Here is a 22874-nt window from a genome sequence, read left to right on the forward strand (position 1 = left end):
CACCTGGCAAATTTCTAAGTTCGAGGCCAGCCTGGTCTACAGAGTGAGTTCCAGGACAGCCAGGGCTACATAGAAAAACCCTGTCTCGAAAAATCAAAAAAAAAAAAAAAAAAAAAGGAAAAAAGAAAAAAGAAAAAGTTAAAGTTACAGTCTGGGTTTCTAATACTCCTCAGAAGGCAATCTTCCAGTCACCTCTTCACCTTCTACTAGGCTCTAGCTACTAAGTCATAAACACACAGCTATTTAATAGAAGACTATTTCAAAGCATAACATCTATGCTTCAGAACCACGAGAAATAGATTTTTAATTGTTTACAGGCCATCCAGCTCATACATCATCTGCAGCTCCAGCCACAAGGAGCTCAACACTCCACACACTCTGCTGGCCTCTCCTGGCACCAACACATAGACACAGACACAGACACACACACAGACACACACACACACACACACACACAGCCCATGATTGGTGTTTTTTTTTTTTTTTTCTTTTTCTTTTTTTTTTTCGAGACAGGGTTTCTCTGTGTAGCCTTGGCTGTCCTGGAACTCACTCTGTAGACCAGGCTGGCCTCGAACTCAGAAATCCGCCTGCCTCTGCCTCCCGAGTGCTGGGATTAAAGGCGTGCGCCACCACGCCCGGCTTTCATGATTGGTGTTTTAGATAGGGTTTTATTGCTGTGAAGAGACATCATGACCAAGGCAACTCTTATACAGGCATTTTGTTTGTTTGTTTGTTTGTTTGTTTTGGTTTTTGAGACAGGGTTTCTCTGTGTAGTTCTGGCTGTCCTGGAACTCACTCTGTAAACCAGGCTGGCCTTGAACTCAGAAATCTGCCTGCCTCTAATTGGAGCTTCGAGTGTCAGAGGTTCAGTCCATTATCATCATAGTGGGAAGCATGGCATTGTGCAGGCAGACTTGGTGCTGTGCCGGGGGAGTCAAGAGTTCTACATCCTGAACCAAGGGCAGCAAGAAGGAGACTATCTTCTACAGGCTCCTCAGCAGGAGGAGGCTCTCTTCTGTCTTGGGCAGAGCTTGAACACTAGGCATCCTCCAAGCCCACCCTGACACATTTCCTCCAACAAGGCCACACCTATTCTAACAAGGTCATTCCTCTTAATAGTGTCACTTCCTGTGGGCCAAGCATTTTCAAACACATGAACCCAGGAGGGCCAAACCTATTCAAACCGCTACAGTTGGCCAGAAAGGATCTTGGATATCGTTGAGCTTTTCAGGTACAGGCAAACCCTGTACCTGGGGCCCCAACATTGACATGCGTGTGTTCAACCATCAAGACAAGTTAGGTGATGGATATCAGAGGGGGTGACTCTCCTGCAGCTATGAAAATGGTGGAAGTGAGGACCCGTGGTGCGAAGGCTAATTTTGATTGTCAAGTTGACAGGATCTAAAATGCTTAGGGGATGAGGTTCTAGATTGGGTGGAAAATTCCACTCTGAATGTGGGTAGCATCATCCCACAGGTCCGAGGCTGAATAAGAAAGAGATAGCAGGCACCAGTGTGCCATCTTTCTCTGCTTCTCATTTTAGATATATAACACAGCCAGCTGCCTCATATTCCTGCCAGCCCGCTGTGATCCTGCCATCATGATTTCTGCCATCCCCACTGTGATGGACTGACTGTAACCTCAAACTGTGAGCCAAAAAGAAACCTTCCCCTCCCCAAGCGACTTGTACCAGGCATCTCATTGCAGCAAGAAGAGCAGCAATAGATACACTCTGGCTTGGGAGATAACTGAGCCATTGAGCTTAGAATCCATGAAGGGAAGGACTGTCTTTCTCAGGAATCCTGCCTACTGCTCACACGTTCTTCATCTCCAATAGCCCTGCACAATCTCTCACTCTCTCAGGCTTAATATTCTGCTTTGCTTCATGAAGTCGCGATGGTGTGAAGGTTAACCCTGTAGAGACACAATTAGAAGATATTCCCAGGAGACTTGATTAGAAAGACCTTCCGTTTAAGCATTGGATGATGTACCATAGGGTCACTCAGCTGCACCAGAGGGGGCTTCCTGGGGAAGTGTCTACTTTTTAGCCATATGTGTTTGTGGCTTCAGCTCAATCAAGCATTCCCAACACCTCTGCTTCCCGGCCATCGACTATGATGCCGATGTGCTCAGTGCCCAGTCTGCACAACTTTATGGGCTAGTTGACCCTGGGGCAGGCCAGAAACAGCTGAGTGGTCCTGGATGCTGTGCCCAGGCTCCCATTAGGGTTCAGTCCCTGACCTCAGGAGTCTGAGCTCACTCCCTCAGATTAGAGCAGTAACAGAGGAGCAGAAAGAAGCAGAGGAGGAGGATGGACAGGCACAGCAGGGCACCTAGCAGGGCAATCATTTGTGCTCAGGATGGGGCCTGGAGCTCTCGAAGGCCTCAGTGACCCAGCTGCTGATTCCTAGCCTTGGCCCTCCTCGGAACACTCTGGGTCTTGCTCCTCCTCCAAGGAAGAGCGCTGGGCCTCAGGCATCCTCAGCTACTGTGAGGTCACAAACTCTCAGAGGGTGGAGCTTTGTTCATTCAGCTCTAGCTACGTGGAAAGAAAGAATCCTGACATAGAAATGTGTTTGCTTTTCTCTTTACACTTTATAGCCATCCAGTAGTCCTGGATAACACGGTTTACCTGGAAGGAAAGCTGGGGATGGAATTAGGATGAGCGAAGAAGAGAAATAAGGAGCCAAGACAAAGGTCTCTCTGATCAAGGCTCAATTTTTTTTTTTTTTTTTTTTTTTTTATTTAACTCTGAATATATAGAGGGAAAGCCCAGAAGCCCATTCTTTGATCTGGCTGGATTCTGTTGTGTTGTCTCAGCTGGATTCTGTTGTAAAACAAGCTCTTCAGCAGCTGAGCAGGTAGGCAGTTCTCAGGTCTCAGGTCTCTGAGTTCTCAGGTCTCTGTAGCAAGACCAGACACCTGGCTCCAGTGTTGGAGACTAGTTCAGCCAACTCAAGGTTGGGGGAAGGGCACAGCACTTGCTAAACGGGCATGTTTTTTCCTAGGATATCCCTAGAGAGTCTTGGGCATACCCCATAATTCTTTTGAGTCTCTCTCTCTCTCTCTCTCTCTCTCTCTCACTCTCTCTCTCTCTCTCAAAAGATTTATTTATTTATTTATTTTATGCACATGAGTACACCACCATTGCTCTCTTCAGACTCACCAGAGCATGGCATCAGATCCCATTACAGATGGTTGTGAGTCATCATGTGGTTCCTGGGAATTGAACTCAGGACCCCTGGAAGAGCAGTTGGTGCTCTTAACTGCTGAGTCATCTCTCCAGCCCTTGAGTCATTCTTAAAAAATAAAAAAAAATCAAGCCGGGCAGTGGTGGCACACACCTTTAATCCCAGCACTTGGGAGGCAGAGGCAAGTGAATTTCTGAGTTCAAGGCCAGCCTGGTCTACAGAGTGAGTACCAGGACAGCCAGGGCTACACAGAGAAACCCTGTCTCAAAAAAACAAAATAAATAAATAAATAAATAAAATAAAAAGTCTTATGAAAGCTGGGTGTGACTGGGGGGAGGAGAGATACTTTTAATCCCAACACTCCAAAGGCAGAAGCAGAAGCAGGTTAGCTCAGTGTATAGTGTAAGTTCCAGGCTTCCCAAAATGGCAGTGAAAGACTCCAAAACTCCCAAAGGGAGGCACTTACTCAAGCCTCGGGTCAGCCGCGCACCCAAGAAGACACTGAGACCGGTACTTAAGATGTATAGAGCAAGATTTAATACAGCAACAACAAGAAAGCAGACAAAACAAACAAAAAGCACATAAACCAGATATCTGGGGCCGGACCTCATGCAGCAGGTGCAGAGGAGATCCGGCCCCTAGCCCAAATTTTCACAGGCTTTTATAAGAAAAGGGCAAGGGGGGGAGCAGGGCAGGGAAAATACAGTTTTTACGTCACTAAGTGATTCAACCAAGGGTTTTTCCAAAGTGCTTTTGCAACTGCGTCCCACACTTTGGCCATGTACTTGATTCATTGGAACTGAGGTTTTTACTCACACCTTTATCTCAGAAATGTCCCTGGCACAGTCCTTAGTTGGGAGGGGTAGGACTGGGTTCGTTCCAGGAAACCCTTATCTCAGAAATGTCCCCGGAACAGTTTTCATTTGAGAGGGGGTCTGACTCTGGTGTGAGAGTTCAGAATGTACTCTGGGGTGAGAAGTTCTGGTGGTCAGTAATTTTCTTCTTTCATTCCCCCCTTCTTTTAGTAAATAATTCTAATCTTAGAATTTCAGATACTGCATAATGCACCAAATGAAAGACTCTATTTTAACATGGGAACAAAAACAGAACAAGAAGCATTAGTAAACAGAACTAGGCAGGGGCCCTTTTAGCGAGGCTTGAGGGTCTGGGCATGATGTAGGTGCACGTAGATCAGATCTCTGGCTGGAACTGGTGAGATGTCCTTGGGATACCCAGCTCGTTCACTGTCTCAGCTGTTGGGATCCCTGGAGCAATGTTGTCCGCGTACTCAGTCCAATTTTTCCCAGTTGTGACCAGACCACCTGCAAGCCTTTTAACTTAGCATACAGATCATTATTATAACATCATAGGTTTAAACACATTATTTGAGACTATGATGGGCATAGGAGTTTCATAAAGGATTTTAAACAGAGTAAAACTGAATCAAGAGATAGGGCATAGGGAAGGAACACCAAGTCTGTGCCAGTCTCTACGATTAATTTAGTCAAGGTCTGTCATAGAGTTTTAAACTAATTTCTTTTATCTGTCCTGAGCTCTGAGGTCTATACACACAATGTAATTTTTATTTGACCTCTAAATGCTTGGCCACACCCTGACTTACCTGGGCAACAAAGCAGGGCTATTATCTGACACTATTGCTTTTGGCACTCTGAACCTTGGAAAAATTTTCTTACCTTCAATCATGAGGCTACTGCTGGTCCGTGTACCAGCTCAAACTCTCAGGCCAAGGCTGATCTGATCTTTACTTGCCGAGGTAAGTAGCCCCCTCTGTTGGTAGATGGCCCCATGGATATGAGCTGCTTTTCATCAACTACTGCTGCTCCTGTGACAAAGCTGCTGCCATCTGTGTACCAGGCAGGCACACCTGGCCAAGGCTGATCAGTCAGATCTCTCCTTGTTCCAGTTTCCTCAGCCAGGACATCAGCACATTGATGTACAGGAGTGGAGTCATCTGCCAAGGAGCAGTAAACTCTGGTAGTGGGTATAGTCACATGCTGACCCAGAGTAAGCTTGTCAGCGTCTTTAACAAGCAGGGCTGCCTTTATGCTGTCAAAGGCTTTTTGGTGTTCCTCAGTCCAGGTGAATGGGGCTTTTTCTTTCTGCAAAAGCCCGCCGTCCCCAGAAACTCACGTACTTGGCGCGGGGTGGTGGGGGTTGGGATCAGCATCACAGTCTTTTTTCTGGCCTCGGTGAGCCACCGCTTTTCGTCGTCTCGGCACCTCGGTCTCTGCCTTTAGCCAACCGCAGGGCTTGGGTTAGTGCCAGGAGTTCATGTTTTCCAGAGCATTAGTCAGCCATCGGTCAGGGGGCTGAACCACACTTTTATCTGCGTCCTTGACCAGAAGCTACTATGTGCAGACAAGCAGGTCATCTTACAGTCACCAGGTCTAATTTTCACAAGTATGCCACCGGTCTTTTTCAGGGTCCCAATCTCTGAGTAAGAACCTCTTTGGCAATACTTTTGTTCTCAGTCACATCTAGGAGTCCCAAAGTTAGGGACAACATTAGGGCAGTCTCAATAGCATCTAAGGCCATCCAAGGTTGTTCTTTTTATTTTTTATACGAAGGGCTGTTTATCTTTTTAATTCAGCAAAACCTGGAATCCACAGTTTGCAAAGGCCCGCAGTGTCCAGGAACCTTTTAAACTTGCTTTGCACTGGTCAGTGGAGGAATATGAAACACAGTCTCTTTTTAGCTGCTTTTAACAGGTAGGCCACCGGTCTCTTTTAAGGACTCAGCTTCTGTGTTAGCACCCCTTCTGCTTTTTCTTTACTTTCAGCCACAAACAGGTGAAGGGTTTGGTCATGAGGGGGGGCTCCTCTTTTTTTCTTGTTAGGACAGTCTCTCACCCAGTGCTCTTTTTCTTTAACAGATAACAGTAAACACTTTGATCTTCAGCCAAAAGCTTGCTTTTGTTGCCGGGTACTAAGTTTTCTAGTCTCCCTGACTTTTGTGACCAGCATTTCATTTCTCTTATCATTTTTTGAAAATTTTCTGGCTCCCTATTTCTTACAGATCATCTCTAAGTGCTAGTATTATTAGCAAGTGTCACTCTTTCTATCTATATATATCTCTTTCTTGTCTTTGCTTACTTTGAATGTTATCTAATTATTACATCTATATTCTGTCACTTAACTTTTTCATAGTTTACCTCTTTTTACTGTTAACCTATTTCTTTTGAGTCTGCTGAAGCTTTTGCTCTCAATTTTTCTTTGCAGACCTCTATCTTTCTCTTAACTTTTGTAACTTTTTATTACCTATTACCTAGGTCAGATTGATGGGACACTTTCAGTCCCACAGAGACGAGACCTCATCAGAGCCTGGCAGTTAGACCCATAGGTGCTCCTTACCTTGGACAGAAGAAGCCCCAAGTGAGTGGATGTCTCTCTCACTCACTGCCAGCAGCTCAGGGCGGTGCCTGGTGCTCTCTGCACTGTCTTTCCACACGGCTTGAGCCCTTGGTGGCAGCGGCAGCGAGGGGGTGAGCACAAAGGAGTGTGGGCATGCACCCGGGAGACACCCCCGTGCTCCCTGCACTGACCTTGGTGAGGGAGGCGCGCAGGCAGCCAGGCAGGCACAGGGGAGTGCGGGTAGACTCTGGGGGGGGGGGGCCAAAAGAGGGACGCTGTAGTCGGCCCCTCCCCAGCTGTGGCAGGCTTCACGGCCACTCCGGGACTGGCAGGCGGGGGCCGGCAGGCCGCTGCACTCACTATCAGCATTTTACAACTCACTCGCAAGGCACAGACAGCCTCCGTTGCTGCTGTGTCTGCAGAACTCAGAACCTCAGCACCACTGCTGCTATCAAAGCCCTACCCGCGCTGCCAAAGCCGGAAATTCTTAGCCCAGCTCTGCAATCTCAGAGCTCTTTTGAGCAGTCTGGGACTCACCAGCACTGAGTTTTTTTCTTTCCTTTTAAAACCATTTCTGACAAATTCTGTCCTGACGTCAGTCCAAGTCTACAGTCGACAAAGGGTTAACACACACACACACACACACACACACACACACACACACACACACAGTCTTGTCACGTGACACAAACACAACCAGCCAAACGCCACTTTCTGACGGGGTCGGATTTCACATTGACTCTTTTTCCTGATAGGGGTGGGATTCCACATCCACTCCCGCTCTGGCAGAGGGAACACTCTCTCTCTCTTTCACTCTGCCAGGCAACAGCCAGGTCTTTTTGACTGTTCTGTACCCTGGGCACTCCTTCCAGGGTCTCCCTTGGAACATCTCTTTGGGGTGCAAACTGTGAGGCCATAGACAGTCGTCCTCTCACAGCCACTGCCAGAATAAACCCACAATCTCAGAATACACAAATGCAGCAGTTCCACACCTACACACCCAGCAGATTGTCCCATTTCTAGATTAATAGCAGACACGACAAAAGCAGACACGAGACTGAGATACAAAGAGAAACCAAAAACAGCGGCGACTTCCCGTCGCCCACAGGCAACTCACAGATTCAGATGGCCTTTCCAAGGCCGCCGGCTTAGACCTTCCACCAAAGTGATGGTCTCTCGGCTTCAGAGGGGTCCGTCAAGCGTCCTTGACCCTCCCCTTGTCTTCCTGGGGCGTCCCCCAGGGCGATCGGACGGTGGGCACCAGACGCGTCCGTCCTACCCACCCCGTGCTCTCTATTGAGACCTGCTTGGTCTCCAGTCAGATGGCCTCTCCCAGGCCCACAGTCCCGGAGCACGGTCTCTGGTGCTCCTACTGAGCACAGAGCGTCACGCAAACCCAAAACAGCGATCGCACCAGATACAGATTCAGATGGCCTCTCCCAGGCCCACAGTAAACAGAACACAGACACTAGACCAAAGCAGAACAGTAAATCTTACTTCTGAGCGGGTCCAGGACTTCTGGGTAAACGCGCTGATTCCCGGCCAACGCACCAAATGAAAGACTCCAAAACTCCCAAAGGGAGGCACTTACTCAAGCCTCGGGTCAGCCGCGCACCCAAGAAGACACTGAGACCGGTACTTAAGATGTATAGAGCAAGATTTAATACAGCAACAACAAGAAAGCAGACAAAACAAACAAAAAGCACATAAACCAGATATCTGGGGCCGGACCTCATGCAGCAGGTGCAGAGGAGATCCGGCCCCTAGCCCAAATTTTCACAGGCTTTTATAAGAAAAGGGCAAGGGGGGGAGCAGGGCAGGGAAAATACAGTTTTTACGTCACTAAGTGATTCAACCAAGGGTTTTTCCAAAGTGCTTTTGCAACTGCGTCCCACACTTTGGCCATGTACTTGATTCATTGGAACTGAGGTTTTTACTCACACCTTTATCTCAGAAATGTCCCTGGCACAGTCCTTAGTTGGGAGGGGTAGGACTGGGTTCGTTCCAGGAAACCCTTATCTCAGAAATGTCCCCGGAACAGTTTTCATTTGAGAGGGGGTCTGACTCTGGTGTGAGAGTTCAGAATGTACTCTGGGGTGAGAAGTTCTGGTGGTCAGTAATTTTCTTCTTTCAGCAGAAGTACATAGGGAGGCTTGTCAAAAAGAAAAGAAAAAAGAAAAGAAGAGAGAGAGAGAGAGAGAGAGAGAGAGAGAGAGAGGAAAGAAAAAAAGAAAAAAGAAAAAAAAAAGGCTGGGATGGTGGCATAGGCCTATACTTCCTGTATTCTCAATATGGGTTTTCTGAGGGTTTGTGTCCAACTTGGGCTACAGAGAAAACCCTGTCTTAGAAGCTCAGTGGAGGCATGTCTACTTAGTATGCACAAGGCCTTCAACTTGATTTTTACCACAAAAATACAAAAAATAAATAAACCTTCAATCACTAGAGATTGGAAGCAGAGTTTCTTTTCAGTTAATTTCATGCTTAACCCAACTGTGTTTTTCATAACCATTCATAGTTAAGAACTCACTCCTCCCTACCAGCTGGGCATGAGCACAGGGGGCTGCGGTCTGCTGGGAGTGGTCTTCTCTCTTATCCAAACCCACGTCTCCACTAGGAGACATCCATCCACTCATGCATTTGAAGGACACCCGGGAACAGCCTGGTGGAGGGAAGTGTAAGGATTTCTGCATTGACTGGCACTGTGGCAGGAAGCCTGTGCCCGAGACATCCTAAAAGACGTGATTCATAGTTTCTCTCCTTTCCATTGCTGCTTCTGCATTGTTAATTCCCTCTCACCATGTTGGGCCTCAAGAGTGACTCTTGCCCTGGCTGTCCTGGAACTCACTCTGCAGACCAGGCTGGCCTCAAACTCAGAAATCTACCTGCCTCTGCCTCCCAAGTGCTGGGATTAAAGGCGTGTGCCACCACTGCCTGGCGAGAGTGGCTCTTCCTATATTAGAGCCTTTACTTCCTGTAGACACTGAGGATGGAGAGTCAACTAGCCAAGATGTCTTCCCGAGTGTTGTGGATGATACCGAAAGTGAGGGATGCTTTGTCTCAGTGATAATGGAGATGAAGCAGTGGAAGAATCAAGCAGCCCTCAGACAGGACTTTCAGGGTAAGCCATTCCCCAAGAATGGACTTTAGCCTACCTGGCTTGTTTGGCTGAAAGGCCCCAGCACTGAGAAGTCAGACCAGCCTTGGACAAAGGAGGTGAAGCTAAAGCTCTTGCGTATGTGCAGTGGGCCTAAGTCAGAGTGTGCATGTGTTTGGGCAGCAAACTGCTGGACCGGTTGGTTCTGTCTTTAAGATGTGCTTCTCCTTGATGGCCAGCCTCAGCAGATGGGTGCTCAGCTTATCTGGAACTGTAGTGTTTGGTGTCTGCTCCAGTTTCTTCCTGTCATTGTGATAAAATGTCCTCACCAAAAGCAACGGAGGAAGGGAAAAAAAGGTGATTTGGCTCCAACTTTAGGTCAGAGCTACCATGGAGAGAAGTTAGGACAGGTTCTCAGCTGAAGCTGCTGGTAGAAACCACGGAGGGATTTTAGACTCTGGTTGGGGCTGTGGGAGGATTAGGCTCTTAGTCTTCTGCTGCCTCCTTCTCCTCCTCCTTCTGGCTCCAAAGAGCTGACCAAAGCCTCAGATGTGAGCTGGAAAGTGTGGTGGTCACTCAGCCTGAGAAATGTAGGCAAAGTTGTAATATGATATAAACATAAAACACCACCATTCCACCAGGCAGTGGTGGTGCACGCCTTTAAACCCAGCACTCGGGAGGCAGAGGCAGGCAGATTTCTGAGTTCAAGGTCAGCCTGGTCTACAAAGTGAGTTCCAGGACAGTGAGGGCTACACGGAGAAACCCTGTCTCGAAAAAGACAAGACAAGACAAAACAAACAAATAACTCCCACCATTCCAAAGACTTTGTACAGACAAAAGAAAATGGAAACATAAATACATCATTAATTTAAAAATCAGGTGTGGTAGGGCTCAGAGAAATAAATGCCTTAGTTAACCACTAAGCTCTATCTGCTTTTGCAGAAGATCTCAGTTTGGTTCCCAGAACCCATGTCTTGTGGCTTAAAATTGCCTCTAACCGCAACTCTGGGGGGATCCAACACCCTCTTTCCTGGCATCTATAGGCACCTCCACACTTCAGGCACACACATGCATAATAAATAAAAATAAATAAATAAATAAATACAAGCAGGCAAGATAAAAATTTGGGAGTAAAAATACCTGCTGCCAAGCCTGACAACCTGAGTTATATCATTGGAAGCTGAACAGCTGAAGGAGAGAACCAATATCCACAAATTGTCCACTGACTCCCACAGGTGAACACATGGGTACGCATGTGGGCACACACACACACAGCACAAACATACACAGAAAGGAAGAGCACACTCAACACATACGCAGCTGTACACACACATACTTACACACATCTGCACACTAAGTATAAATGTAAAACATTAAAAATAAGGTGGACTGACTTGGAGATGCAGGCCTATATAATCCCAGATACTCAGGAGGCTGAGGTAGGAGGATTGCAAATTCAAGACCTTTCTTGTGGAACCTCCCTGAGCTACAGAATGAACTGAAGGGCAGTGTCAAAAGCCAGCTTGGCAAAGACCAGCTTTGACATCCAGGGTAAACTGAGGCGGGGTGTAGAGTCTGAGATTAACTGGAGTCATCCAGAGTATTCTGGGGTGTGGGCTGGTGAAGATTTCCTTTGAGGGCCTACAATAGGCTGATGAGAAAACTCTTGGGGGGCCGCCACCAAAGGCCAATCACAAAAAAGAAAGGCAAAAGGAGGGACACACACACACACACACACACACACACACACACTGGATGGATGGATGAACCAAACCTCAGCAAGCTCTAATGAGCAAGCTTCAACAAGCAAGCTCCATCAAGTTATTTTCCCCCACAGCTTATATATCCTAGCAAAATCTTTTAAGCAGTATAGAAATAGTACAATGTGATTATCTGTTTTTCTTATAGTGAACAATTTTTTAATAATTAAAAAAAAGTATGTTTCCCCAATACCTTTACATGAAAACACAGCTTACCTAGTACAGGTAAAAAGAATTATGCCAAGAACCCACATACATTCGTAACCAAGCAACTTGTTATAGTTTAACAAAGTGTGAGCAAACAAGGTAGTTTTCTCAGCCAGTTTTAAACTTTTATAGACAAATGATCATTTCTACTTTAAATCCTCAGAATACACATCTACTCGTCAGTAATTTTTATTAAGTTATATCAGGAAGCTGAGGCCAAAAATGGATACAAAAAATTAATGATCACCAATTCAGCCTCAGTGAGAGTCACGTCAGCCAATGCTAGTGTCTTAGTCAGGGTTTCTATTCCTGCACAAACATCATGACCAAGAAGCAAGTTGGGGAGGAAAGGGTTTATTCAGCTTACACTTCCATGCTGCTGTTCATCACCAAAGGAAGTCAGGACTGGAACTCAGACAGGTCAGGGAGCAGGAGCTGATGCAGAGGCCATGGAGGGATGTTCTTTACTGGCTTGCCTCCCCTGGCTTGCTCAGCCTACTCTCTTATAGAACCCAAGACTACCAGCCCAGGGATGGTCCCACCCACAAGGGGCCTTTCCCCCTTGATCACTAATTGAGAAAATGCCTTACAGTTGGATCTCATGGAGGCATTTCCTCAACTGAAGCTCCTTTCTCTGTGATAACTCCAGCTGTGTCAAGTTGACACACGAACCCAGCCAGTGCAGCTAGTTAGGCTGCTGTCCTTGTCCCCTGACCTCAAAAGTCCACAGCTTACACTTTCTGAACGTCAAACTGTTTCCTAAGTTTTTCTGCACCAACAATTAATTTTTCCAAATGCGTTTCTAAAAGTGATGGTCATAGGTAACAATCTGTATCTCTAAGTTCTTTCTGAGCATGACAATGGAACCATTAGCCTGCTCCAGCAGCAATGTCTGAACGAGAACAAGCGTTATTTAGGGCCAGTGATACTGCCCAGTGAGGGGCTGGAAGCCCCCTTAGAGTTTTCATACAATTCTTAGATGAAGAGGGATGTGAGAGCAGCAAGCAGAGCAGAACTCCACAGCATCACGAAGTCCTCTGAACACATAATCCTAGGGTTCTGCCTCTCCAAGGCACACCCATTGTGATTGTGTTAACCTGTAGGCTGCATTCCATGAGTTCTGAAGCCCCAGTTGTTCCTCCTACATGGCCCCCGACACCAGGGATGACAGGCCAGGCACTCAGGAGGATGTGGTCAGCAGCTAAGCTGCTGGGGTCAGCAGCTAAGCATTCAGCAGATCCTCTGAGGGAGCAAAACTTAATTTTCTAAGTCTGGGGGAAAAAGGGGGAAAAACACATACATTCACATACCACATACATGAGCACACACACACAGTGGATGAAGCAAGGCTCCAATATCTTTTTTTTTCTCTTAGCCTTTTTTCTACCACCTAAGACAAAAATTGTTTACATAAGGAAACAGATCACAAGCTAGAGAGATGGCTCAGCAGTTAGACCATTGTCTGCTCTCCCAGAAGTCCTGAGCTCAATTCCCAGCAACCACATGGCAGCTCAGAACCATCTCTAATGGGATTCGAAGCCCTCTTCTGGTGTGTCTGAAAACAGCGACAGTATATACATTTATACAGTATATACATTTACTGTATATAAAATAAATAAGCTGGACAGTAGTGGCGCACACCTTTAATCCCAGCGCTCGGGAGGCAGAGGCAGGCAGATTTCTGAGTTCAAGGCCAGCCTGGTCTACAGAATGAGTTCCAGGACAGTCAGGGCTACACAGAGAAACCCTGTCTTGAATAAACAAACAAACAAACAAACAAATCTAAAAAAAATATCTCATACCCACAAGTTACATAGTCTCCAAAACAACCACCACAAAAACATATTCTTCAAAACAGATTAAAATCATTACACAAAATGAAATTACACAAAAGGAAGTTACTGGTTATATATTCTTCCTTTGAAACCCATACCTAACTGAGCATTTCTGATCTATCTTTCCATAAATTCATCCTAACCTCAAGGCAATAATTCTTTTGTTGTTTATTAACAAAAGTTTAACCAAGCCAAGTCTATGGTAGCTAGTTTTTCACTATACTCAGCTGAGGGCAGTTTGTATTCACTAAGAAACAAATCATTTATCTTATTTTATTTTTGAAACCTTATTTAGCTAAACTGGCTTATCATCTATTCTCCACACTTATTTACTCTTTATTTATAACCCTGTCTTTTCATGGTGCAAACCAAAACCTGTGACCATATCTTTGGGTCACAAGATCAAGGAACTCAGACCCAACCTAGGCCAAATATTTCTTTGATCATTAACCTGTCTCAAACCTATTTTCCTTTCCACAAGTACAACTATGTGCCTGTACTGCATGAAAGCTCACGGTATCCTTTCCTAGTCTATACAGCCCCACTACTCTACAAAGAGGGGCATGTTCTACTCTTCTATCTTTTTTATTAACCTTCCTAGCAAAACAACCTAAACTATCTCCTGAACCTTCCTATCAACTACCTTCACCTCCTAAAACTATTTAAATCAAGCCAAGTGTTCTGGAAAATCATTAATTCATCTAAATAGCATTATTCTATGAAACGTCATCTTTATATTGATCTGCAGAAAGACTGACCAATAGAGTGGGCTGTTTCCCATGAAGCCATCACACCAGACTATAAGCAATGGGGTCTCTTCACACCCATTCACACCATGCCAGATACAGGAGGAATACAGCAATGACAAACAGGAGTAGCAAGAAACAACCCAGAAACAAACCCCCAGGGGCTGTGACTTTCTGTAGTACATCCATAACAGCTGTGCAAAATGGTGGGTCACCTCCAGGAAGTTCACTTGCCCACTGAAGTTCCCCCCACATGGCATCTTCCAGGTCAGCCTGCTTAACTTAGTGAGATCCATCTCAAAGTTAAATTTTATATATGCACACACACACACACACACACACACACACACACACACACACATATATATATATATATATATATATATATATATATATATATATATAGTGCATTGGTGTTTTGCCTGCATGTATGTCTGCATGAGGGTGGGCAATCTCTGGGAACTGGAGCTACAAACAGTTGTGAGTTGCCACGTGGATGCTGGAAATTGAACCTGAGTTCTCTGGAAGAGGAGTCAGTACTCCTAACTGCTGACCTATTTCTCCAGCCCCTCAAAATTAAATTTTAAAAGAGGGCTGGTGTTTGGGCTTAGTGACAAAGCAATCACCTAGCAGGGGTGAAACATTTATTACTGGTTTAACCTCCATTATCCAGAAAGAAAGAAAACTCCAATATGATGACATCAGTTGCCTTCTCATTGCTCTGTAAGATACGCTGACAAAAGCCAGCTGATTGGGAAGGAAGCTATTCTGGCTCCCAGTTGGAGGGTACAGTCTATCAAGGGAGAGAGGTTCTGGTTGAGATGGCTGCATTCAAAGCTGGGACACAAAGAGTAACAATTGCTACTGCTCAGCTAATTCTCCACTGTTCAGCTCAAGACCCCAGACCACAGAATAGTGCTGTCCACACCCAGTTAAGGTGGGCTTTCTCATCTTGTTTAGTATAATCTAGATCATTCCTTTACAGACAAGCCCCGCAGCTAACTTAGTCTAGGTGTCCCTACCAGATGTGCCTAGCCTATTGTCTTCTAGGTGATTCTGAAACCTGTCAAGTTGACAATATTAACCATGACCATGCTGACACAATATTTTGTTAGAGTATTAAATTCATAAAAATACATCTACCTTTTGCCTTAAATTTTTTTTAAAGATTTATTTATTATTGTATCTAAGTACACTGTAGCTGTCTTCAGATGCACCAGAAGATCTCATTACGGATGGTTTTGAGCCACCATGTGGTTGCTGGGATTTGAACTCGGGACCTTTGGAAGAGCAGTCAGTGCTCTTAACCGCTGAGCCATCTCTCCAGCCCCTGCCTTAAATTTTTTAAAAAAGATTTATTTATTTATTTAATATATATGAGTACACTGTAGTTGTCTTCAGACACACCAGAAGAGGACATCAGATCTCACTGTAGAAGGTTGTAAGCCACCATGTGGTTGCTGGGAATTGAACTCAAGACCTCTGGAAGAGTGGTCAGTGCTCTTAACCGCTGAGCCATCTCACCAGCCCTAAAAAAAAAAAAAAAAATTTTAAATGTTTTTTTGAGACAGGGTTTCTCTGTATAGCTCTGGCTGTCCTGGAACTCACTTTGTAGACCAGGCTGGCCTCGAACTCAGAAATCTGCCTTCCTCTGCCTTCTGAGTGCTGGGATTAAAGGCATGTGCCACCACGCCCGGCTTCCTTCCTTTCTTTCTTTCTTTCTTTCTTTCTTTCTTTCTTTCTTTCTTTCTTTCTTTCTTTCTTCCTTTCTTTCTTTTTTTAATGCTATGCCTACGAGTGTTTTGCCTGAAATACTATGTGTACCACTTTTACATGCAGTGTTTACAATGTACAGAAGAGGGCATCATATCCCCTAGAACTGGAGTTACAGACAAACATTAGGCTCTCTGTATGAGTACTGGGAATTGAACTCAGGTCCTCTGCAATTGTGTTTAGTCACTGAGCCATCTCTCCAGCCCAGACTATCTTTTGTCTTTAAGTCACCCTTAGAGGCAGAAGAGATGGCTGGCTCAGAGGTCATTTGGACTCTTTCAGTGGAGTTCCTACTTCAGCCCCAAGGGCAGAGCTGCTGCTGTACATAAGGCCAAGAGCCATATTTGACCTAGGATCCAGGCAGAGTTTGGGAGTATGAAGACTTGGAGACACGTGAGCTCCTTCTCAAACATTTGTCTCTCATCTCTGTTACTTGGGACTTTTCTTGTTAAGGGAATCGTCCCATCTGCCTTATGATTTTTAGGTAGACGTTTAGCAAAGCATTCATTCTTTGCTCTCATTACTTCCACATGCCAGTCTCAAGCCACTACTGACCTCGTGTGGTGGTGTTTAAAGTCATCATTTGTTCCTTTGTGGCACCACTGAGCCAGGTGCTGTGGAATCAGTAGTTTGTAAGAGATATCTGCTTCAGAACAAACAGAAAAAATACGGCAAAGGAGAGACAGCTTCCTCCTAAAACCTATCATTGTTAAAAAAAAAAAAAAAAAAAATTAACGTTCAAACAGTTGTTAGTCTCCTCTCCTCCTGGGGGCGCTGGAGGGCCCGCCGCTCGGAGATGCTGCTCTAGGCTGCAGCGTGCTTTGTCATTTGTCCTTCCGCCGGCGCCCATCGTGAAGACCACAGTTTCCTGTCGCGTGGATGTGTTTCCTCTCTGGCCGTTGCCATCCGCTCAAATCTACAGGCATCCCGCATGTTCCCGGGCTCGTCTCCCCAATACAGGGCACCAAGGTGAGTGCAAGGTGCATGGGCAGCGCCGTTTCCTCCATCAAGGAAACCGGGCTGTGGGCAGTCACTGGGCGACTGGTCTGCTGGGTCTAGAGGAGGGAGGGCCTCAAGCCGCGTGCTTTTCACCGTCTGAGTATCTGAAGCCTCAAAGCCATGTCTGTCGCCTACAAAAAGTGGGTCGGTGTTTACGACCTGTGTCCCATGTTTTTAGCATCCTACCAAGGCGAATCCATTGACCCGGGTTTAAGTTGAGGACTCCCCCAGGACCCCGAGTGCAGCATCTGGATCCCCCTGCCCTGCCCTGCCCTGCCCTGCCTTGCGCTGCAGCCACTTCCGTTGTCCTGCCAGGCTGTAGACTGCGCAGACCTCCTGGAGACAGATGGAAGTTCCTTGGGTCGACAGATTACAGCTTCTGGAGCCCCCGACTCCCTTCAACTCCGTGATGGACACCCACTGTCCAGGGAGAGGATGCCTGGGTAGGTGCTGCTATTCGGGAGCAACTTGAAGCCCGGGTGCCTGTAATTGGCCTTCCCGTGGGTACCAGCAGAGGGGTAGTGTGGAGTTCTGATTACTACGTTTGAGGAAGGTCGACAAAGCCACTGTGCAGAGAGAAGCTCGGTGAGGGCCCGAAATAACCAAGGGCAAGATTCTGGGGACAGTTCTGTTCCATGTTGCATAGTGGGGATTACAGAGGAAAGGCGGGGGAAGGGGGAGGGTTGTCCATGCCCCGTGGTTTGCTGCCTGGCAGCTTCTGTGTGTCTGGGATTCTGGGTGCTTTCCCAGGTAACTGGGTGCTGTTCAAGTGGCTCACCTGGGCTTATTGTATTTGCAGAAATAACAGCCGGGATCTACAGTGGCCATAAGAGTTGTCTCTGTCTTGCTACATAGACAAACTGGTGTTCCTGAGTGAGGATTGTGCCCTGAGATGGGGGATTCAGTTTCTTCATTTATAGTTGGAAGTGTGTGAAGGTAAGGTGAGGCTGGGTTCTTTGAGGTGTGCCTGCTTGTTGCTGTACCCACTTGGGATCTGTGTCTTGTGTGTCCTGTGTTCCCACTGTTGCTTCTGTACCCCTCTGCTTTACTCTGGTGGGTAGAGAGCAGAATGGAAAGGAGCCAGAAGATTTTGGGGGTCATATGCACCATTCAGATTTCAGCCACTGCTCTCTGCTGGCTTCCGGGCCTTGTCTGGTTCTTGACTTCATCATCTGAAAAATGGGACTACCTCTGTGACATAAGAGCCCAGTCACTTCAGTTCTGCCAGCTGGGCAGGTTGCATTGATCTAAGACAGCAAGTGCTGAGCCTACTGCAGGTCTCGTGGCCAGTGCTCATTAGAACTGTCACCTCCTCCCAGCCAGTCTTCCGAGCTCTCCTTAAGGAACAGCTGTTGCTCAGTTAGGAGCAGCCTCTTTCCTTTGTTGGCTATCTGGCTGTTGCCTGTCTGTCTGTCTCTTTCCAGTTTAACCATTACCCAGCTCTTGGCCATAGTCTTCCTTGCCCTCTGCCCCTGTATTCGAAAGTGATTGTGGGCTGCCAGTGCCCTGGTCATTGATACTGCAGGGAGAGGATTTGGAAAGCCTTTCCCCGTGTTTGGAGGATCCACACTTGTCCTTGCCAAACCCTGATGCTTTCCCACATTGCCCGCTGCCTGCCATTCTGGCACTTCTGTGAAGCAGTGGTAGGGAGCTCAGACAGTGGCTGCTTCCTTCAGATCCTTTCTCAGCCTCCACACCCAGTTGTCACTTCTTCAGGACACTTGAGAACTTGTAGAAAATGTCCTGTTGCTTGACTTCTAGAATGCATCTTGCTGTGTTCTGTTAGTCAAGAGGCAGGGTTCTGACTGAACAAATGAACAACCAAGGCACAGTCACTTTCTGTAAGGCATTGTTGTGTGTAAACTGGGTAAACAGCCTGACAGGGAGGCCCGGGAGGAAGCAGATTTGCCGTTTTGCCTCCTTGAATTCTCCTTGAATTCTTCCCTCGTGGCCTGCTTTTGACTCTTGCCTTAGGAGTAGCCACTTGGGAAGGGTTTTTCTCTCCACTCTGTGACAACAGGCAAGAGTGAGGGTCCAACAATACAGAGGAAGTGACGTGTCGCTGCTACTCTTCCATGCCCAGTGCCAGGAGCGACGGTACACTCCAGAGTGCTGTGCCCTGATGGGCCTTTGAGCGGCCAGTGCAGTGGATCATCAGCCCTGTCTCCCAAGAGCTCCAGTCCCTTCTCCGGGGAGGAAGTGGGTCCACTGGCAGCTCAGGAGGCCATAGCAGGTAAGTCATACACTTGCTACTGTTCAGAGGCCTCATCAAGAGATTGGAGTTTGAGAGAATGTAAGGATGGCTCTGTCCAGTCTGGAGCCCCAGCCTTTGAGTCCCTGGAGTTTTGTGTAGTATTTTCTGCCTCTTTGGTGGCACTTTGGGGGCGGGGAGGATGGGTGGGGAGTGGTGTGTGGATCCTCCCACCTAGGTCATGCATGGGGAAGTTTGAGGCCTTTCCAGTGTTAGTGAATTGTAAGGGCAAGGGAGTGGACATAGGCATTGAAGACACCTGTATGTGCCACGGTCTCCCTCTTTTTGTCATTGTGTTGGGTAGCAGTGACTTGTTAGCAGTGGAGGGAAAAGTCATAGTTGGATGATGGAGAGTTAGGGTGGTCCTGAGCACCTATCTGCTCTGGCCCCCTGAGGCCCCTCCCTTCCCGTTCATTCTTCCGCCAGTGGCAGAAGTGCACCCACATGTGTGCCTTGCTTCTGCCCTGGAAAGCAGGGCCTCAGCCTAGATATCAGGTGACCAGCTGTTACCTAGCTAGTCTCCAGATTCTACCTTAATTAAGTAGTCTTACCTGTTTTGATCTTCCATTTCCTGACTTGGAAAACTAAAGCTAAGACAAAGATTTTTCAGGACTGACTCCCTCTTATTCTTGGAAGATTGTGCAGAGCTGGATCCACATGTTCACCGTGGCTTGCATCTGACCCTGGCATCCATCTCCCATCTTTCTGGGTTTCCTTTTTTCCTTTTCTGCCCCTGCATCCAAAAGTGATCTTGGCTGCCGTGCCCCGGTCATTGGTAGTGCAGGGAAAGGATTCGGAAAGACGGGCTCCGAGCTCGGGGCATCTGGCCTGGAGCTTTCCTACACTTGTGTCTTTCTCTGCAGCCTTACAGAAGTGTGGGTGGCAGCTTTCTGGAAGCTGCACAAGTCAGGGCTGGGTCTTCGCAACTTGGTGTTCTGTTTCTAGAAACTTGGGGTATTTGCATATGCTAGGTCAGCACAGATTTCCAAAGGATCCCTAGACGGGTTCCCTAACTTTTCACATAGGAGCAGAAGGTAGATGACAGGAGGAGATGTGGGGCTGGACTGAGTGGAGCTGTGTGTGCCGGGGTGGGGTGGGGTGGGGTGGGGCTGGGCGTGTAACAGCCCTTAAGCGTGTGTTGAGAGAAGGAGCTCCCTGGTGCAGAGTGTGCAGCTCCCTTCCCAGCCTGTAGTCCCCGTGGCCCAATGAGTGTATTTGTATCCCTTGTGAGCCACTGGTCTTAAAATGCATGGTTTGCAGACCAAAATGCAGTCCAACATTTTTTGTTTCATGTGTATATGTAAATGCACATGTATGTATGTCATGTGTGCCTAGTGCCTGTGAAGAGTTTATTGGGGGCTAAGAATTTCAGAGGGTGACTCTTCAGGATCTGTATAGCTTCAGGCATGGCCATGTTGGACAGCAGTAGCTGGGAGCTCACATACGTGATAGAACCACCAGGCAGGGAGCTAACTGAATGGCATGGGCTTTTGGAACCTCGAAGCTCTCCTGCCCCACCCCCCTGATACCTCCACTAACAAGGCCACACTTCCTAATGGTCCCAAGCAGCCCTACCAACTAGGGACCAAGTATTCAAGTATATGGGCCTATAGGCGGAAGGACTTCCACACAGATCCAAACTTAACAAAACAAAAAGCAGGAAAGCCAACTTTATCAGAAGTTACAATGTAATCAGTGTAAGAAGGAAGAGAATGGAAGTGGGAGACTGGGGTGTGTGTGTGTGAGTGCTGAGGATATGGGAAGTAGGAGACTGGTGGGGGGGTGCTGAGGGTGTGGCTTTCAGTTGAGTGCCCAACATGGGAGGAGAAAGGGGGATCTGGGAAGAAGCTGCTGCAGCTGCCTTGTATTCCACCCACCCCCAGCTAATAGCTGTGTCTTGGTTCCTGGTGAGATCTTGGTTGACTCGGAGGTCCTGAGTGTGGCTTGTCTCTGCAGGATTGTCACGTGTGCTCAACAGTCCTCGGCTTTCCAGAAGATGCTGGAACAGGGCCCTTGAAGGTATGACTCCAGATGCCTCACTAGAGAGCTGCAGTGGTCCAGCAAAGGCCACAGTCATGAAGAGGCTGCTTCCCCACCCGGGCCAGCAGGAACATGGCTCCTCCAGCCCCTGACACCTCACTTCCCCACATCTTCATAGTGTGAAGTAAAGAGCTACACTAGGGTCACAGGAGCCCCTGGGAACCTGCATGGTTTCATTGGGTTCTGCAGTTGGCTTGAGAATGGCTACAATTGGGGTGCAGTTAGCCTTCTCTGAACTTGGTGGGCACTTGTTAGGGAGCAGTCCCGTCCCAGACTCATGAGGACTCATGAGTCCTCAGAAGTTAACTCCCCGCCCCCCCAAACTTGTCTTTTTTCATTCATTGTCTTAGTAAGAGACCACTGAAGTAATGGTTCTCAAATTGTGGTCTCTGAAGCAACACTACCACCATCCCTTAGAGTGTGTGAGAGTGGTCCTGCCTGAGGCAGCAGTATTTAGCAGCTCTCCAGGGTATTCATGGTTGAGAAGATTGGAGAGTTGGGAAGCTACCTCTGTTACAGGCTGTAAATATGGTCACTTGTCCCAGTTTGGCCCTTTCCTAAGCTGCCCATCCATCCATTGTGGCTTCCCTTCTGCCCCTGTATTCGAAAGTGATTGTGGGCTGCTGGTGCCCTGGTCATTGATACTGCAGGGAGAGGATGCCGAAAGCCTTTCCCCGTGTTTGGAGGATCACACTTGTCCTTGTCAAACCCTGGTGCTTTCGAACAAATCTTCCTTCTCACAGCCTAGTGGTCTCTCAGTTGCAGATACCAGGCTCACTTAGAGTCCTCTACCAGTGCTGGGCAGTGTCCTAAGAGGACATTATTCTGGCTCAGTTTTGCAAATATCCCATGAGCCCCAGTTACATTCTCCTTCCATGGCTGTGGATTCGAGGCCTGCAGACAGACATCTGTCTGGTAGATGGGTGGCATGTTCCCACATGCAGTGTCAGGAGAAGAGTAAACTTGGCTAACAGGGATGCTGGTCCCTGAACCTGTCTAGCTCTGACCTGTTATTACCAGCTTCCAGTTAGCTAACAGTGCCCGAAGCTAGAAGATACGTGATGATGGGTGGAGATAAGAAAGCATCATGTTCCCCGTCCCCTTTAATTTTCTAGATGTTTGTGGACACCAGAGGGCCAAAGAAGACAAAGTGAAACTGGAGACACCGCCCCCCTTGGCATCATGAAACTGCCGATTTTACTGGCTCATGCATGGGAGACACCAGCATACAAAGTCTTGACACCAACACCTCAGAGGGCTGTGTTCTGTCCCCGTGACCATCAGCCAGTGCCTGGAAAGACTAGTGACAAGAACTTGTTGCCAACTTCCTCTTACCTCCCTAACAGTTGTGCATGCAATAAACCCCATAGGTTAATTCAGTCTGCCTTTTAAATCTGTGTCAAGCCATGAACTCAGCTGGGTGTGGAAAAGGAGACTAGCTCCTGACACGCCTGTGACTTTCCTGTTCTTGATGCCCCCTGAGGCTTGGGCTTCAGGGTGTTGGGAGTGGACAAGTAGGGCTGGTAGCCTCAGATTTTAGGGCTTGTGAGAGTTGAGATAGCTGAACAGGCAAGGTCAGAACTTGGGGAAGGTGCCTGTGTCAGTAA

General features: G+C 47.3%; 3 long non-coding RNA genes, 2 other non-coding genes and 1 pseudogene across 7 annotated transcripts in view; 4 read left to right on the top strand and 2 right to left on the bottom strand.

Moving 5' to 3' along the window:
* LOC147005743 (uncharacterized) overlaps positions 1 to 22874 on the bottom strand; it is a 152885-nt gene that overhangs the window by 13768 nt on the left and 116243 nt on the right. The window lies entirely within an intron of this gene.
* On the bottom strand, positions 3706 to 8689 carry LOC147005744 (uncharacterized). Its single transcript, XR_015045830.1, has 2 exons — positions 8060 to 8689; positions 3706 to 6809 (listed from the first exon to the last, which is right to left on the bottom strand). It is a non-coding gene; the product is annotated as an uncharacterized LOC147005744 (long non-coding RNA).
* Positions 16822 to 22646, top strand: LOC110289758 (uncharacterized). Of its 3 annotated transcripts, none has more exons than XR_015045831.1 (6): positions 16822 to 16946; positions 17155 to 17419; positions 17776 to 17912; positions 19060 to 19209; positions 21184 to 21246; positions 22383 to 22646. It is a non-coding gene; the product is annotated as an uncharacterized LOC110289758 (long non-coding RNA). The 3 variants fall into 3 exon arrangements; XR_003838417.1 differs by having other exon boundaries at positions 17292 to 17419; positions 18997 to 19209; XR_002377369.1 differs by having other exon boundaries at positions 17292 to 17419.
* On the top strand, positions 18447 to 18578 carry LOC115030443 (small nucleolar RNA SNORA71). Its single transcript, XR_003836041.1, has one exon. It is a non-coding gene; the product is annotated as a small nucleolar RNA SNORA71 (small nucleolar RNA).
* Positions 19959 to 20071, top strand: LOC115030447 (small nucleolar RNA SNORA71; annotated as a pseudogene).
* Positions 21863 to 21993, top strand: LOC115030444 (small nucleolar RNA SNORA71). Its single transcript, XR_003836042.1, has one exon. It is a non-coding gene; the product is annotated as a small nucleolar RNA SNORA71 (small nucleolar RNA).

Source organism: Mus caroli, unplaced genomic scaffold (assembly GCF_978045245.1).
Source record: "Mus caroli unplaced genomic scaffold, Mus_caroli_1 scaffold_2, whole genome shotgun sequence".
Lineage (NCBI taxonomy): Eukaryota > Metazoa > Chordata > Mammalia > Rodentia > Muridae > Mus > Mus caroli.